The sequence below is a fragment of the Mugil cephalus genome, chromosome 6 (assembly GCF_022458985.1).
Source record: "Mugil cephalus isolate CIBA_MC_2020 chromosome 6, CIBA_Mcephalus_1.1, whole genome shotgun sequence".
Taxonomy (NCBI): Eukaryota; Metazoa; Chordata; class Actinopteri; order Mugiliformes; family Mugilidae; genus Mugil; species Mugil cephalus.
Window position 1 is genome coordinate 29,034,451 of NC_061775.1, and position 14,044 is coordinate 29,048,494.

The window sequence follows — 14,044 nt, forward strand, 5'->3', positions numbered from 1 at the left end:
TGCAGGAATTCGAGGAATTTGTGGCGACACTAAATCTCAGACCTTCAATCCATTGAGCACGGAAGTCAACCAACATTCCATTGATTTTTTAGACACAACGGTTTTTAAGGTCCAGATTTGAAAGGACCTTCCAGTTGATGTCAAAGTGTACTTCAAGAGCACTGACACCATGCTCTACTTCATAAGACAAGTTTCACCCAAAACCACACTTTAGGGGATTGGTCAAGTCACAGATTCTTCGATTCATCGCATTGACAAGAAGAAGACTTCAAGGAGAGCGGTTGACATATTGTTTCGGCTTTAAGGACAGGGATATGTAGATCCTTTGAGACGTTGTCTTAAGACATTTCAGGACATAAGGACAAGGATCATGAAATTTGTCCCTTTGATTCCACATATTTTTCTGGCAGTAAGATCTGCATGGGAAGTTTAAAATAATTTTGAGACCGTGTTGGGAAGTCGCACTGATCCCAGTTTCAGGGTAATTTCGCCTTCAGGAGAACAAAATCTCTCAGATTTTCTATCAGGGCAAATTGCCTTCGCTTCAGTTGAGAGACCACTTAAGTTGGACACGCAGTTTTGAGATAAAATTCATAAGGAACATAAGGACAAAACCTGATTAAGATCACCCAGGCCTTTAGCCCGGAGAACAACTAACTGTATTTTGTTCTATTTTTAATATGGTGTTGTTAAATATTGGAGAACAAAGAATAATCTTCACCGAATAATCAACACAGTAATATTAAAAACAAAAAAGAGATGGACACGCCTTTAGTTAAGCATTTTTGTTGCACGCTGGACTCATAGAGTACTGGGCATGCAGAAGGACGCTCCTGGTCAGACAGAACGCAAGGAGGAACGGCGTGGATTTTTGGCTGGCACCCTGGAACCAGCTGGACTGAATTCCAGAGAGGTATCCGGCTTACCTAAATCTGGCCTAATCCTATCCCAACTGGACTCTAACCTAAACACACCTCTATATTGGCCCTAACCCTAACATAGTCCCTAACCCTAACCCAGTCCTAATCCGGCCCTAACCCTAACCATTATCTACCGGGCCCTAAAACCTAACCATTCCCTAATTTGACTCTAACCCCAAATCGATTGTTAACCCAAACCCTAACCTTATTCTTATCCGGCCCTAAACTAACCATACCTCAATTTAGTCTAGCCCCAACCGTTTCTATCCTAACTAACCACAGTCCCTAACCCAACCACAGTCTAATCCGCCTAACCCTAACATTATCTTAAACCGGCCCTAAACTAACCTAACCCTAATTTGACTCTACCCTAACCTATTTTTAACCTAACTATACATATTGTTATCCGGCCCTACCCTAACCTAACCCTCAATTAGTCTAACCTAACCCGATTTCAATCCTAACCTAACCAAATTCTTATCCGGCCCAACCTACCATCCCTCAATTTAGTCTAACCCATAACCCGATTTTAACCTAACCCTAACCATATTCCCTTAATACTTTAAATACATTTAAAATACATAATTCATAAAAACTATCAAACTATATTAAAAATAATTGAAATTACATTCAAATCATTGATATCAGGATTATAGGTTAAACATTAGGGGGGGTTGTACAAAAAAGCGATAACAAATTCGACTGAAAACTAATGAACGAAAAACAAACCGAGGTCAACAGGGGAAACAAGAGCAGAGCGTCATTTGCGCTTGACAGCGAAGGACGCACTCTCCCGACTGTGCTGAGAGCGAGCAGATTTTACTGTGTCCGGACCTGAAGAAGGCCTACAACAGGCCGAACGTCGTCGGACGGCACACATTTTTCATTTTTGGCAATCATTGTTTTTGAAATTAATAAAACATATTAAGCTGATTTTAGTTATTGTAATTAAAAACAAGAAGACGACACAATTTAAGTTCATTTGACAGTTTTTTTAAAATCAGTATTTTAAAAACATTCTAGTTAAAAAAATCCTTTCCCATTTGAGGAAAGCGTTTTATTTCATTTTAAAACAAAGAAATTTAATTTTTCCTTCCAATTCGGGAAGGCGCTTTTATTTCATTTTAATTCATTTCAACAAACAACAAATATTTAAAAAAACCACATCATGGAGGACGGTGGACTGAGGTCTATGGTAGAGGCGCCCTCGAACACCGATCGCTGGGACCAGGTTTCGGGAAGCCTTCGGTGGATGGACAGAGACCTCCCTTCCCCTAGGGGAAGGGCTCAATCCTCCTCCTAACGGCCGCGCCTCCCCCAGGGGCTTCGCGCTACGCTGGTCCCAATCCCGCTCATATGCAGCGGTTCTTCGCCAAGGGAACAAGGGCCCCCCCCATTTCAGAGTTCCACGGATGGGGAGTCAGAGGTTCGGCGACAGCCCGCCGACCCTCAATTTGGGAGGCTGTTCGAAATTCATTCTGTGGTGAAGATGGTCCACCACCTACAAAACGTGTCACAGAACTGGACACCTGAACCCAGATGATTTCTAGGATGGTGGAGGTATGTCAACATGATTAGACCTGCATCTCGACCCAGCACCTTGGACCTCATTGTTTGTAATGCTGAAATGGGGCCATACCACTGCCATTTTACCGGAGCATTATGAGGAAGGCCTATGGTGCTTTTGGAAGAGCTTTGGTGTCCCCACAGCAATTGGAGATACCTTCGAGTGGCGGTTAGATGGCCAAGAAGGAACTTAAACCATCACACAGGATGAAATCGACCACGCGGAAGCATGGTCGCATCCACATTGGACACGGCAATGTAGCTCCGGTTAGGGCCCCAGTGCAGTCACAGACCACCAAAACTACGGTTGGCCACGATGACCGATCAACCCGGTTCGTCCCGTGACGGAAGACGGAAGTTCAGGGCTCTCCACAGGTGAATTCCTCAGTTGGCTTTAACAGCCAGACTCACCTCGTGAACAGGTTACTTTCAGAGGCAGGAAACCTAAGGCAGTGGTCCTGTCTGGGGACAATCTCATGTACACCTGATGCCATTGGCCCAGAGGAGTCCGGGGGCTGAGGCTCCAGTCGAGACTCCACCATCAAGATCTGGAGCACTTTTTGAAACTGCATGAGGAGGAGAAAAGGGAGGAGAGAAGGCAGAGGAAGAAAGGAAGAAGAAGAGAGCGCAGGCAGCAAGTTCCTCTCCTTGGACGTTGAGGCAAGCCCGGCCCGGTTCACAGAAGTACTCCTTCTGACCGGTCCCTTGAGGATCCTTTGTTATAACCTCGCTGGCCACGTTTCAGGTCAACAGACATCCCAATACCAACGGAAACTCACAGATTGGACTCTGGAGATTAGAAAGAAAAGTTCTCATTATTGGGGATTCCAATTTGAGCAAAATACCTGATTTTGATCATGAGACCTCCAGATAAGAGTTACCGGGAGCCATTTCCGACATGGCGGAGGCCCTTATGGAAAAAAAACGGTGGCGCCAGAAACTTGGTGGCGAAAGATCATATTGTAATTCGCATAATGTGAGGAACATCAAAGAACCACCATCAAGAGTTCAGGGCCACATAATCCCTAAGAGAAAGTTCCCTAGCGGTCTGGTTCCCAGGATTCTCCCCGACCTTGCCCCCGAGAAGGAAACCTCCAAACCCAAATCAATTGAAGAATATGGCTTCATCCCTCCTGCCCAATGAAAGTTGGAGCGAGGCAGATGATATCCATTGGCGTCAGAGACAGCAATTGAGATGCTGGAACATTGGAGTCTTTTAAATGACTGCCTCAATTCAGACGGAGGGGGCGATAGATCTCAGCCTTTTTTGGCTCAACTGTGTGCTGGCAAAAATTTTTATTACAGACCACAGATGCTTTTGAGGAGGGGACTGACTTTATCCACCTTGACTAGCGGGATCAAAGACAATAGAGTTTATTTGAACTACCATCGAAAAATTAAATTGCAGCCACTTCAAGATTCTGCTAGGCGAACTTCGCCATCCGTGCACTTGACTTGGACACCTCATTAGAAACTACCATTAGAAATACGAGTTTATTCATAAAGATCTGAAGATCTTAAAAAAACATTCAGACCCTTAGGAACAACCCAATATTTCAGTTGGAAGTTAAAGCCCTGAGAATTGATACACTCTAACATACGTAATCAAGCCCGCTGACAGGGGTCAGGTTGTCTCATAGTAGGAAAATCTTTAGGTAGAGAGGCATAAAATGTGAATATTATAAAAAGTTGGAAAACATTTATGGGACACCATTCTATGATAACAGAAATCTTGGAAGATTAAAAAGAAAAATTCATAATGCCAAACAAAAGCATACGATGGGCACTTGCAACCGAGGGCAAGGAGGTTATATCTCCCAATCATAAGGCCCGTAAAGACGATTCAAATGAATTGCCACCGGGAGACCTATTGTTCCGACTGTGGGAGCGAGACACGGTACGCAGATATCTGACTATTATTATCCATTGTCTCTCCTCACCCGCCATGTCAGAGTACACCATTTCATTGAATTGTAGGACTGAGGTCCGCTCGACTTTTATTTTCTTTGGTGTTTCCACCTTTACACTAATATTCCCATGAGCTGGCATCAATTGTGTCAAAATTTTTGAAAACCAGACCCAACCGCCAGATGAGGAGCTCTTGCAGTATTGGAGATAATTTAACTAGAAATGATTCATGTCAATGAGGAATTTTATTTACAATTAAGGGCGCGATGGGGAAAAGGTTTGCCCACTATGCGAATATTTTTATGGCAACTGGAGCAGAACTTCTTAAAATGTCAAAAGAGACAGTACTTATTTGAGATATTTGGATGATTATGGCATATGGGCTGGAAATTGCGGATTCGAGGAATTTGTGGCGAACTAAACTTCATGACCTTCAATCATTGAGCCGGAAGTCAACCAACATTCCATTGATTTTTAGACACACGGTTTTAAAGCCATTTTAAAGACCTTCCAGTTGGAGTCAATGTACTTCAGGCACTGACCCCATGCTCTACTCTAAGACAGTTTTCCCCAAAACACATTTCAGGGATTGGTCAAGTCAAGATTCTTCTTTCATCGCATATGTACACGAGAAGAAGATTCAAGGAAGGGTTGACATATTGTTTCGTTTAAGGGACGGGGATTGTAGACTTTTTGAGACGTTGTCTTAAGACATTCAGAATAGGACAAGGATGGAAATTTGTCCTTTGATTCACATATTTTGGCAGTAGCATCGCATGGGAAGTTTAAAAATAATTTTGAACCGGTTGGGAAGCTCGGCATGATCCAGTTTCGAGGGATTTTGCCTTCAGGAGAAACAATCTCTCAGATTTTTATCAGGAAAATTGCCTTCTTTCAGTTGAGACCACTTAGTTGGAAGAGTTTTGCAGATTAAAATTCATAGGAACAGAAGACAAACCTTGATTAAGATCACCAGCCTTTAGCCGGAACAACTAACTGTTTAGTTCATTGTAATATGTGTGGTGTTAAATATGTTGGAGAAACAAAGAATATCTGTCCACTCGAATGAACAAACAATATAATATTAAAAACAAAAAGGATGGACACGCCTTTAGTAAGCATTTTTTGTTGCACGGCTTGGACTCCACAGAGTATGGCTGCAGAGGACGCGTCTGGTCAGCCAGGAACGAAGAGAGGAACGGGCTGGATTTTGGCTGGGCACCTGGAACCAGCTGGACTGAATTCCGGGACGGTGATCCGCCTTACTAAATCTGGCCCAATCCTAATCCCAACTGGACTCTAACCCTAACACACTCTATATTGGCCTAACCCTAACCATAGTCCTAACCCTACCACAGCCATCGCCTAACCCTAACATTTCTAACCCGGCCTAACCTAACCATTCCTAATTTGACTTAACCCATTGATTGTTAACCTACCCTAACCTATTCTTATCCGGCCTAACCTAACCTACCTCATTTTCTGCCCCACCGATTTCTATCCTAACCTAACCACGTCTAACCCAACCACAGTCCTAATCCGGCCCTAACCCTTTAACCATTATCCTTAACCCGGCCCAAAAACCCAACCCTAACCCTAATTTGACTCTAACCCTAAACCCTATTTTTAACCCTAACCCTAACCATCATTGTTATCCCGGCCCTAACCCTAACCTAACCCTCAATTTAGTCTAACCCTAACCCGATTTCTAATCCTAACCCTAACCATTATTCTTATCCCGGCCCTAACCCTAACCATACCCTCAATTTAGTCTAACCCTAACCCGATTTCTAATCCTAACCCTAACCATATTCCCTTAATACTTTAAATACATTTAAAAATACATAAATTCATTAAAAACTATCAAACTATATTAAAAATAATTGAATTACATTCAAATCATTGATATACAGGGGATTATAGGGTTAAACATTAGGGGGAGGGGTTGTTAACAAAAAGACGATAACAAATTTCGAACTGAAAACTAAATGAACGAAAAACAAACCGAGGTTACAACAGGGGAAACAAGAGCAGGAGCGTCATTTGCGCTTTGACAGCCGAAGGAGCAACATCTCCCCGACTGTGCTGAGAGCCGTAGCAGCATTTTACTGTGTGCCGGACCTGAAGAAGGCCTACAACAGGCCGAAACGTCGTCGGACGGCACACATTATTTGATTTTTTGGCCATTTCATTGATTTTTGATTTAAATACAACATATTAAGCTGATTTTAGTTATTGTAAATTAAAAAAACAAGAAAGACAGAAACAATTTAAGTTCATTTTGACAGTTTATTTTAAAATCAGTATTTAAAAACATTCTCAGTTAAAACAATCCTTTCCCACCTTTGAGGAAAGCGTTTTTATTTTATTTTAAAACAGAAGTCATTTAATTTTTCCTTTCCCAATTCGGGAAGGCGCTTTTATTTCATTTTAATTCATTTCAACAAACAACAAATATTTAAAAACACCACATCATGGACGGACGGTGGACTGAGGTCCGCTATGGTAGGAGGCGCCGTCCGAACTACCGACCTCGCTGGGACCAGGGTTTCGGGAGGTCCTTCGGGTGGATGGACAGAGCACCTCCCTTCCCCTTTACGGGGGGAAGGGCTCAGATCCCTCCTCCTAACCGGCCAGCGCCTCCCCCAGGGGCTTCGCGCTACGCTGGTCCCCAATCCCGCTCATATGCAGCGGTTCTTCGCCAAGGGAACCAAGGGCCCCCCCGATTTCAGAGTTCTCCACGGGATGGGGAGTCAGAGGTTCGGCGACAGCCCGCCGACCCTCAATTTGGGAGGCTGGTTCGAAAACTTCATTCTGTGGTGAAGATGGTCCACCACCTACAAAACGTGTCACCAGAAACTGGGACACCTGAACCCAGAATGATTTCTAGGATGGTGGAGGTCATGTCCAACATGATTAGACCTGCATCTCCGACCCAGCGTACCTTGGACCTCATTGTTGGTAATGCTAGAAACTGGGGCCATACCACCTGCCTCATTCTTACCGAGCATTATGAGGAAGGCCTTAAGGTGCTTTTGGAAGAGCTTTCGGGTCTCCCCACAGCTGATTGGAAATCCGCCTTCGAGGTGGCGGTTAGATGGGCCAGAAGGAACTTAAACCGCATCACACAGGATGAAATCGACCACGCGGAAGCCATGGTCGCATCCACATTGGACACCGGCAATGTAGCTCCGGTTAGGGCCCCAGTGCAGTCACAGACCACCAAAACTACGGTGGCCACGATGACCGATCAACCCGGTTCGGTCCCGGTGACGGAAGACAGGGGAGTTCAGGGCTCTCCACAGGTGGAATCTCCTCAAGTTGGCCTTTCACAGCCAGACTCACCTCGTGAACAGAGGGTTACTTTCAGAGGCAGGAAACCTAAGGCAGTGGTCCTGTCTGGGGACAATCTCACTGACCCACCTGATGCCATTGGCCCAGAGGAGTCCCGGGGGGCTGAGGCTCCAGTCCGAGACTCCACACATCAAGATCTGGAGGCACTTTTTGACGAACTGCATGAGGAGGAGAAAAGGGAGGAGAGAAGGCAGGAGGAAGAAAAGGAAGAAGAAAGAGGAGCGCAGGCAGCCAGTTCCTCTCCTTGGACGTTGAGGCCAAGCCCGGCCCGGGTTCACAGAAGTACTCCTTCTGACCGGGATCCCTTTGAGGATTCCTTTGGTTCATATACCTCGCCTGGGCCACGTTTCAGGGTCAACAGACATCCCAATACCCAACGGAAACTCACAGATTGGACTCTGGAGATTAGAAAGAAAGTTCTCATTATTGGGGATTCCAATTTGAGCAAAATACCTGATTTTGATCATGAAGACCTCCAGATAGAGAGTTACCCGGGGAGCCATTTCCGACATGGACAGGCCCTTATGGAAAAAACAAGGGTTTGGCGCCAGAAAGACTTGGTGGTCGAAAAGATCATATTGTCATTCGGCATTAATAGTAGAGGAAACAAGTCCAAAGAAACCACCATCAAGATTTTGCAGGGGGCCATCAGATCCGCTAAGAGAAAGTTTCCCTATGCAGGGGTCTGGGTTCCCTAGTGAAATTTTCTCCCCGACCTTTCCCCAGAGGAGAAGAAACCTCCAACCCTAATGACCACATTTAGAATATGGGCTTCATCCTCTCCTGCCAATGAAAAGTTTGAACTGAGGCAGTTTTATCCATGGCGTCAGAGACAGCAATTGAATGTGGAACATTGGAGGGCCTTTTTAAAATAGATTGCCCTCCAAGTCTCGAGCGGAGGGGGTCGATAGATCTCCCCTTTTTTGGCTCAAGACGTTTTGGGGGTGCTGGCAAAAAATTTTATATTATCCAACCACATCTGACTTTTGAGGAGGGACTGACCTTTTTTTCCCACTCTTACATAGCAGGATCAAAAAGACAATTAGAGTTTGATTTGCAATCCTACCTCGAAAAATTAAATAAGCCTTCAAGGATTTGCTAGGCCGAACCTTCGCCTTCACGTGCACTTCGACTTGGACACTCCATTAGAAAACTACCATTAGAATTACAGTTTAAATTTATAAGATTCTGAAATTTTTTAAAAAAAACATTTCAAGACCCATTAGGGAACAACCCATTTTCATGTTTGGAAGTTAAAGGCCCTGAGGGGAATTGATACACTCTAAACATACGTAATCAAGCCCGCTGACAAGGCGTCAGGGGTTGTCATCATGATTAGGACAATACATTTCGAGGGTAGAGAGGGGAATTAAAAGATGTTGAATATTATAAAAAGGTTGGAAGAAACCAATTTTTCTGGGACAACCATTCTAGGATAACAAAATCTTGGATAGATTTAAAAAAGAAAAAATTCATTTTAAAGCCAAACAAAGCAATTCTGATGGGCGACCTTGCAACCGAGGCAAGGAGGTTCTATATCCTCCCCCAAAATCCATAAGAACCGGCTAAATGGACGATTCCAACTGAATTGCACCCGGGAGACCTATTGTTCCGATGTGGGACGAGAACATAGGTCCCTGAAGAAATCTGACTATTTTTTGAATCCATTGTCTCTCCTGCAACCCCCCCTATTGTCAGAGAAACCTACCATTTCATTGAAATTGGGGAGGGAACTGAGGATCCGCTAGACTTTATTTCTTCTCTATGGATGTTCCAGCCTTTACACTAATATTCCATTGATGCTTGGCATCAAATTTTGTCCAGAAAGATTTTTGGGAAAATAAACCCAGACCCCAACCGCCCAGATAGGAGCTCTTGCAGCTATTGGAGATTAATTAACAGAAATATTTCATGTTCAATGAGGAATTTTATTTACAAATTAAGGGACGCATGGGAAAGGTTTGCCCCAGCTTATGCGAATATTTTTATGGCTAACTGGGGAGCAGGAAGCCTTCTTAAAATGTCAAAGAGACCAGTACATTTTTTTGAGATTTTTGGATGAAAAATATGGGGCATAGGGCTGGAACATTGCAGGAATTCGAGGGAAAATTTTTGGCGTCACTAAACTCTAAAAAAGGACCCTTAATCCAATGACAGGAGTCACCAACAATTCCATTGATTTTTTAGGGGCACAACGGTTTATTAAAGGTCCAGATTTTGAAAGGGAACTTCAGTTGGATGTCAAAGTGGGACTTCAAGAGCACTGACAAACCCATGCTCACTTCAAAAAGACAAGTTTTACACCAAAACCCCAACTTTCATGGGATTGGTTTAAATCACAGGGTTCTTTATCGATTTCATCGCATATGTTCACGAGAGAGATTCAAAAGGAAAGCGGTTGACATATGTTTCGGGCTTTAAGGACACGGGGATATTGTAGATCCTTTTTAGTCGTTGTCTTAAAGACATTTCAGGGGCAATAAGGACAAGGATCATGGAAATTTTGTCCCTTTGATTTCCAACATATTTTTTCTGGCAGTAAGCATCTGCATGGGAAGTTTAAAAATAATTTTGAGACCGTGTTGGGAAGCTCGGCACCCGATCCCAGTTTCGAGGGTAATTTCTGCCTTCAGGAGAAACAAAAATCTCTCAGATTTTCTTATCAGGGCAAAATTGCCTTTCGCTTTCAGTTGAGAGACCACTTAAGTTGGACACGCAGTTTTGCAGATTAAATTCATAAGGAACATGAAGGACAAAACCTTGATTAAGATCACCCAGGCCTTTAGCCCGAGAAAAAACTAACTGTATTTATGTTCTATTTTGTAATATGTGTGGTGTTAAATATGTTGGAGAAACAAAGAATAATCTGTCCACTCGAATGAATTCAACACAAGGTATAATATTAAAAACAAAAAAGAGATGGACACCCTTTAGTTAAGCATTTTTTGTTGCAAAGGCTTGGACTCCATCAGAGTAGCTGGGCTGCAGAAGGGCGCGGTCCTGGTCCCGACCAGAACGCAAGAGGAGGGGGAAAGGCGCTGGATTTTTTGGCTGGGCACCCTGGAACCAGCTGGACTGAATTCCAGGAGACGGGGGGATCCGGCCTTACCCTAAATCTGGCCCTAATCCTAATCCCAACCTGGACTCTAACCCTAACCACACCTCTATATTGGCCCCTAACCCTAACCCTAGTCCCTAACCCTAACCCAGTCTAATCCGGCCCTAACCCTAAACCATTATCCTTAACCCGGCCCCAAACCTAACCCTTCCCCTAATTTGACTCTAAACCCAATCGATTGTTAACCCTAACCCTAACCATTGTTCTTATGCCGGCCCTAAACCTAACCATACCCTCAATTTAGTCTAACCCCAACCCGATTTCTAATCCTAACCCTAACCATAGTCCCTAACCCTAACCACAGTCCTAATCCGGCCCTAACCCTAACCATTATCCTTAACCCGGCCCTAAACCTAACCCTAACCCTAATTTGACTCTAACCCTAACCCTATTTTTTAACCCAAACCCCAACCATCATTGTTTCCCGGCCCTAACCCCAACCTAACCCTCAATTAGTCTAACCCTAACCCGATTTCTAATCCTAACCCTAACCATTTATTCTTATCCGGCCCTAACCCTAAAACCCTACCCTCAATTTAGTCTTTAACCCCAACCCGATTTCTAATCCTAAACCCTAACCATATTCCCTTAATACTTTAAATACATTTAAAATACATACATTCATTAAAAACTATTAAACTACATTAAAAACAAATTGATTACATTCAAATCATTGATATAAAAGGGGATTATAGGGTTAAACATTAGGGGAGGGGGTTTTTAACAAAAAGACGATAACAAATTTTCGAACTGAAAACTAAAATGAACGAAAAAACAAACGAGGTTACAACAGGGGAAACAAGAGCAGGAGCGTCATTTGCGCTTTGACAGCCGAAGGAGCAACATCTCCCCGACTGTGCTGAGAGCCGTAGCAGCATTTTTACTGTGTGCCGGACCTGGAAGAAGGCCTACAACAGGCCGGGAAAAGTCGTCGGACGGCACACATTTTTTTTCATTTTTTGGCCAATTCATTTGTTTTTGAAATTAATAAAACATATTAAGCTGATTTTAGTTATTGTAAATTAAAAAACAAGAAAGACAGACACAATTTAAGTTCATTTTGACAGTTTGTTTTAAAATCAGTATTTAAAAACATTCTCAGTTAAAAACAATCCTTTCCCACTTTTGAGGAAAGCGTTTTTATTTTATTTTAAAACAAAAGTAATTTAATTTTTCCTTTCCCAATTCGGAAGGCGCTTTTATTTCATTTTAATTCATTTAAACAAACAAAAAAATATTTAAAAACACCACACCAATGGGCGGACGGTGGACTGAGGTCCGATATGGTAGGAGGCCGCCGTCCGAACTACCGACCTCGCTGGACCAGGGTTTCGGGAGGTCCTTCGGGTGGATTACAGAGCACCTCCCCTTTCCCCCTTTTCGGGGGGAAGGGCTCAAGATCCCTCTCCTAACCGGCCAGCGCCTCCCCCAGCGGGCTTCGCGCCTACGCTGGTCCCCAATCCCGCTCATATGCAGCGGTTTTTCGCCAAGGGAACCAAGGGCCCCCCCGATTTTCAGAGTTCTCCACGGGGGATGGGGAGTCAGAGGTTCGGCGACAGCCCGCCGACCCTCAATTTGGGAGGCTGGTTCGAAAACTTCATTCTGTGGTGAAGATGGTCCACCACCTACAAAACGTGTCACCAGAAACTGGGACACCTGAACCCAGAATGATTTCTAGGATGGTGGAGGTCATGTCCAACATGATTAGACCTGCATCTCCGACCCAGCGTACCTTGGACCTCATTGTTGGTAATGCCTAGAAACTGGGGCCATACCACCTGCCTCATTTTTTACCGAGCATTATGGGAAGGGGCCTTAAGGTGCTTTTGGAAGAGCTTTCGGGTCTCCCCACAGCTGATTGGAAATCCCCTTCGAGGTGGCGGTTAGATGGGCCAGAAGGAACTTAAACCGCATCACACAGGATGAAATCGACCACGCGGAAGCCAAGGTCGCATCCACATTGGACACCGGCAATGTAGCTCCGGTTAGGGCCCCCAGTTTCAGTCACAGGACCACCAAAACTACGGTGGCCACGATGACCGATCACCCGGTTCGGTCCCGGGGGGACGGAAGACAGGGGAGTTCAGGGCTCTCCACAGGGGGAATCTCCTCAAGTTGGCCTTTTACAGCCAGACTCACCTCGTGAACAGAGGGTTACTTTCAGAGGCAGGAAACCTAAGGCAGTGGTCCTGTCTGGGGACAAACTCACTGACCCCACCTGATGCCATTGGCCCAGAGGAGTCCCGGGGGGCTGAAGGCTCCAGTCCGAGACTCCACACATCAAGATCTGGAGGCACTTTTGACGAACTGCATGAGGAGGAGAAAAGGGGGGAAGAAAAAGGCAGGGGGGAAGAAAAGGGAAAAAGAAAGAGGAGCGCAGGCAGCCAGTTCCTCTCCTTGGACGTTGAGGCCAAGCCCGGCCCGGGTTCACAGAAGTACTCCTTCTGACCGGGATCCCTTTGAGGATTCCTTTGGTTCATATACCTCGCCTGGGCCACGTTTCAGGGTCAACAGACATCCCAATACCCAACGGAAACTCACAGATTGGACTCTGGAGATTAGAAAGAAAGTTCTCATTATTGGGGATTCCAATTTGAGCAAAATACCTGATTTTGATCATGAAGACCTCCAGATAGAGAGTTACCCGGGGAGCCATTTCCGACATGGACAGGCCCTTATGGAAAAAACGGTGGCGCCAGAAGACTTGGTGGTCGAAAAGATCATATTGTCATTCGGCATTAATAGTAGAGGAAACAAGTCCAAAGAAACCACCATCAAGAGTTTGCAGGGGGCCATCAGATCCGCTAAGAGAAAGTTTCCCTATGCAGGGGTCTGGGTTCCCCTAGTGAATTTCTCCCCCGACCTTGCCCCAGAGGAGAAGGAAAACCTCCAAACCCTCAATGACCACATTGAGAGAAATATGGGCTTCATCCCTCTCCTGCCCAATGAAAAGTTTGAGACTGAGGCAGATGATATCCATTGGACGTCAGAGACAGCAATTGAGATGCTGGAACATTGGAGGTCCTTTTTAAACTAGACTGCCCTCCAAGTCTCAGAGCGGAGGGGGTCGATAGATCTCAGCCTTTTTTGGGTCAAGACGTGGTGGTGCTGGCAAAAATTTTTATATTATCCAGACCACAGCATGACCTTTTGAGGAGGGGACTGACCTTTATCCCCA